This window comes from Heterocephalus glaber, unplaced genomic scaffold, assembly GCF_053883595.1.
Source record: "Heterocephalus glaber isolate CG9 unplaced genomic scaffold, H.glaber_assembly_v1.0 deba00001481, whole genome shotgun sequence".
NCBI classification, from domain to species: Eukaryota; Metazoa; Chordata; class Mammalia; order Rodentia; family Bathyergidae; genus Heterocephalus; species Heterocephalus glaber.
The window spans coordinates 8,414,989-8,420,988 of NW_028258317.1; positions in this window are offsets into that span (position 1 = coordinate 8,414,989).

The window sequence follows — 6,000 nt, forward strand, 5'->3', positions numbered from 1 at the left end:
GAATGTGGAAAGCTTTGGAGGAGGCACTGTTTTGCCTACTATAAGCATATGTAAAATTCTTCACATCTAGTAAGCAGTCAAAATTGTTAGCTTCTATTTCTTCTTTCTCATTTTATTTACTTAAAATGGTCCTCATATCAGAAATTCCTACAAGTTAGTCTGAAACTTCATCGTTATGACACTGTATGCTCTCAATAGTTCCGAAACAATAGGCCACTTTCTCTCATTTTATTCCTGAGAAATAGTATGTATTGTACTTTAGATAATATGGAGAATATCCTAACTTAATGTATGTTTGAAATATTTATAATTAATTTGCACATTTACTTAAATTTTAATGGGAAAATTTTATTTTAGCAAAACAAAACATGTTAGTCAAAGACTAGAGGCAGACAGGATGAATTTAAATGACAAAGTTTAGAGCACACTGTTCAGAAGAAAAGACCAATAACCAATATCAGGTAACTGTATAGAAGATGTCAAGGGTAAATGGAGGTACGTATATAGGGAATTCCATGTTCAATTAAAATACTTGGGACTTCTTAATTGAATTTGTCAGCCATTTCTTTGCTCAGTAATTAAACAGAATTCAACTGATTCACTTGAGAGATTTTTCAAAAGCCAATAAAAATAAAAGATTTATCATTTGTAGTCAACTTTTAATATCTTATATTAGTATAAAAGTTCTTCTAGTAAGGTTTGCATTCGAAAGCACTTTATAACTATTCAACAGAAAATATTAATAAGAATAATTATTAAAATTTTCAGTAATTATAATATCAATAAAATCTTAAGGTTGTGTGAAGCTTTCTAATTTCTAGGAGTACTTTCATATAGTATGGTGGAAGTGGAAAGAGAGAACTTTAATGTTATGAAACTATTTACAAATATTGGCTTATTGTTGAGCTAATATTCAACTGATAAGCACCACTATGTTTACACTGGCATAAGGACTGGCATTCATTCTGTGATCACTTTGTGACTGCATCAGAAAAATTGTGGTAATAAAAATCTTTTAATTACTACAAAAACTAAATATTTACAAAGATATATTTTAAGTTGTAGTTAGACTACAAAACTTGTCGTTGATAAAGAGAAAATTTTCTAGTTCATTTTTACACTCTTAAATATATAATTTCTGATTCATTTTTATTTAGGAATGGAACACGTCAATATACATTTATAATATTTAATTCCTAATTTTAAGTTCTCTATACATGAGCTTAAATTTAAAAATATGTAATATCCAATCTGAATACTGATTGTAGAACAGATACTTCTTTTCCTTGTCCCACAGAATTTTGGTTGTTACTTCTGGATGTGAGTGGAGACAGTAAATAAGATAATTAACTCAATTGTTTAAGGTTAACACAAGGGTTTTTATAAGTTCTGACAATGCTAAATAATAATAAATTTACTTACATTTTTATGGCCTATCCATGGGCTTTCATTGATTTATTATTAGTATTATTTTTTTATTTCTTTTGGTACTGGGGATCGAACTCAGGACCTTGCTCTTAAGAGGCAGGTGGCAGAACCACTGAGCTAAATCCCCAGCCCATTCATTTAAAGTGAACTATTTCAGTACTTAAAATTTTTTTCTCTATTCACCTTAACAATATAATATAAATGTCTATTTGTGATTTCCTGTGATCCTTTCTCTAGATGATATGAAAACATCTAAAATTAATCCATTACGTTGATATTTTGAGTATTATCTGCTGCTTTTAAAAGATTCACTTATTATATTTAATATTGTTCTTTGATGTTTTTGAGACAAAGTCTTGCTCTGTAATTTAGGCTAGCCTTGAACTCACTATATACCCCAGACTAGCCTTCAACTCATGATCTTCCAGCCTCAGCATCTCCAGTGCTTTAAATTATATTTTAAATGCCACACAAATTGTGTATATTTATGAGGTATAGTGTGATGTTTTAACACATGTATACCTGGTGTAATTATTTAAATCTGGATAATCATATTTCTCTCTTCAAACATTAACATTTCTTAGTGCTAAAAATATTCAATATTCTGTCTCCTAACCTTTTCAAACTATACAGTACATTACTGTTACTTATGCTCATCCTCCTGTGTAAGAGAGCAACACAACTTATTTTTAGCTAACTATAACTTGGTATTGGTTTGCCAGCTTTTCCCCATCCTTTCCCTCTTTCTACCTCCCTTCTACTGTTTGTTGTAATATCTTCTTCCATCTATCAAATTGCTTATTAGCACAAATGAGTTAGTATACCAGTTATGTGCAATGCTTATATAAACAGTTATGAAAAACTGTGTATAATGTCCATAAGAACTTTTCACAGGAAATTTTAAAATATGAAAATCTAAAAGCATTTCAACCTCATTTATAAGTTGAAGCATATAAACTTGCCTTTTTGTAGGTCAAAATTAGTCTGTGTTTAAAATGATAAAATGAAATGAAGAGAAATTTTATTTGACTTATCAAATTTCCAAGTATGAAATCTGTCATAACTAATGCTGAGAAGGATGAAGAGGAGGCGCATGACATTGAATAATTTCATCTAATGAACACAAACGACACTACCTTCTTGAAAAGAAATTTGACAGTTTGTAGCAAAAACTTAAAATACAATTATAATAGGGAAACAAGAATTTTAATAAAAACAACAGAGTAAATTAAAGTATGTAATTGGTCATTTATTTTTTATTCATTTTATATGTGATATTTAATTTCAGGTTACCTCCACTTCCACATCTGTAAATCTATTAGTCATTTTCACATTGCTGAGACAAAGTAACTGACATCCACAACTTGAGGAGATGTTTATTTGGCTTACAGTTTCCTGTGGTTTAGTCTGAAATCGACTGCTCTGAAGCAGAAAGGCATGGTGGAAGGAAGTGGCAGAAGAAAGCTACTGATCCTTTGGCATCCAGGAATCAGAGAGAGAAAGGAAGGGAAGAGAGGGGAGGAGAGGGGAGGGGAGGGAAAGAGAAAAGGGAGAAGGGAAAGCAAGGAACAAGAATATACTCTTCCAGGTCATTCCCCTAGTTATCCACATCCACTCAGGTCCTACTCTGTGAAAACATTTTCAACTACTAATCTTATCCGTGGATGAATCCACTGATGAGTATAGTGGCCCCTTGATCTAATCACTTTCCAAACACTTGGGATGATTGAGAGACATTTTAAATCTAAACTATCATAATAAAGTGCAAATCATTGTCAGAATTAAATGCTATCATGAATATAAAAAATATGGCACAGGGTCACAATATAATTACTGATAAATTGCTGCAAAAATTGTAAGTAGTAAAAAAGGATTTTTAAACTAAAGTGAGGTCCTTTTATTAGATGAAATAATAAACATATTTTCATATTTAACTTATAATAATTTTCTAATAAAATTGAGTAGTGCATAGATTGAAATAAAGCATGATACAAAATTTTGTACACAATATTGTTGAGATGTCTCTTCAGAGCTTCAATGTAGTCTTGAGGTGGCTGGATCTAGAATGTGTGATGCTGGAATTGATTTATGATACAGTGCTAGGCTCAAGGGCACTAGAACTAAGGACGTAAATGCTACCCACCCTAAATAGTCTGGCCAAGATTTTTAAAAATGACAGAAAGACACTGTTAAGCTCCCTTATTGCTTTACTATGCATCCACCACCATGAACTATTTCTCTTTGGCCATGTGCCACTCTGCCTTGCAGTCAACCCATTATGGACTGAAAGCTCTATATTCATTTTTTTTTTTTTTTCTGGTACGGGGAATTGAACTCAGGTCCTTGCGCTTGCGCAGCAGGTGGCGAAACCACTGAGCTAAATCCCTGACCCTGAAAGCTCTATAAACTGTGAACCAAATAAGCATTTCTTTCCTTCTTTAAATTTGGGTATCAGATATTTTGTCTCAGTGACATGAAAAGTAATCAAGACAAACATTATTCCAAATAAAATTAATATTGTTTTAAAAGATTCAGAAAGTTGATTGAAGCAACTCTGAACTGCTACAGAAATACTTGTAAACTGAATTACTTCACATACAGTAAAAAGATATGTAGAAAGATTCCATATGTAAGAAGAAACTTTGATAAATATTTTTCTGATAATAGAAAAGTTCTGCAAATATGAATCAAACAAAAATGATTAAGAAAAAATTTGATAACTTTGATCATATAGAACCATTTAAAAGTTCTCCCCCCAAAAATCGCTGATATTTTAATATGAAAACACCAGTTTAGAAGGCAATAAAAGTTAGTATCTTTTATATGATATCTCATTTTTGAGCCAGTATTTGAACGGTCTTTAGATATTTTTCAAATTTCCCATCCTTCCCAGTCTTTGTGGGAAGCAGAGCTCATGTGCAACCATAGAAATGACATGGAAGCAAGCCTTCATACAGCATTTTAGCTCTTTTAGGTGGGCCTTTGACCTTGGCTTCACCAAACAGTTTTATCCTACCAGAACTATTGATCAAAAAACTGTGAGAACAAAATAAATCACTATGGCTTTTACAGAGTGGCAAAATGATTGAGTTTTTTGGAATAACGGTGACAGATTTAGAAGTATAATCACTAGTCCAAGTCAATGAACTATAACAATAAAATGTAAAGAAACAAAACAATTCTATATTTATTACTATGTTATTGTTTAAGAAATTTGTGGAAAACCAGATATAATATTACTAAGCCGGCATTGTTAACCAGGATTTGAATTAGGGCCTAAGGGTGTGAAAACTCATAAATACATAAAAAGTTAAGTGGAACACAGGAAAGACTCCAGAACTTGAAAACAAAAGGTTACAGGTAAGTTTGTGCCGCTTAATTTTTGTTTCTGAAACTAACAAAATTTTAGAAGAAAGGGAAAAAGATCTTTGTTTTATGTAGCCTGGGAAATTATAGTGCACATTTTTTCTGTAAGAGTAGCTGGGGATTTTAGATCATTAAATTTTTAAAATTTAAGCTTTTAGGATAGTATTAATTACTGAATATATTTAACAGGAGAATGCCTCACAATTTCTACCTAGTGTTAGATTTAGCAGGAGATGTCATTAATTACAAGAAAATATGATTTTAAATCTCTTGAAATTGTAATGTCTAGCATTTCAATTTGATTTACCCTCCTCTCAAGATTATATTTTCTTATTACTTATACTTCAGATTCATAAGTTACTCTGTCATTCCTATTAAGATTTTCTAACATTTTCTCATATTGTTTCAAAAACGTGTATACAAAAAAATAATTTATTGATTAATCAATACTTTACTTTTTTTTTTTTTTTTTTTTTGGCACCAGGGATCAAACTCAGGTCCTTGCACTTGTGCAGCAGGTGGTGAAACCACTGAGCTAAATCCCCGGCACAAAACTTTACATTTATGCGGGGTTAATTTATCATATGAACACATTTCGTTTTACTCATTAACATAATTGCCTATTTTAGTAAGTATAATGTGTGATTACTATTAATATACAAATAATTGTAGGTTAAGGTGTTTTCTAGTAATGCTTTAAATTAATAGTTCTTGCCTGTATAAATAAGCAGTCATGAAAACATCTGTTGTAGTGAGAAAGTTTGTTAGGAATTTTATATATATATATACATATATATGATATATATTTGAAATATTAAAATTATTGATACCTTCCTAAAATTACTTCTTCCATAGTCTGCCAAATTAAGTGTCCCTTGTGGTTATTTAATTTGTGGTAGAGTCCTTAATGTATGGTAAAATAATTCATTATGTACTGTAAACATGTTCCCTCCTCAAAAAAAGGGAATGAGATCAAGAGTTGAGTGGAGCTGGGAGGGAAAGAAGGAAAAGGAGAAGGAAAAAGGAATTAAGATGTGTTACGTACATGTACTAACTCCACACAAGGAATGTAAGTGGGAAGTACTACACAGATGTACTAATAAACTAAAATTTTATAAAAATAGCAATGTCCACTAATTACATCCCAGCAGTGATGAAATTCCTCTTTCTTCTTTCATGGTCTTTTCCTTTCCTGCCAATTTCAGT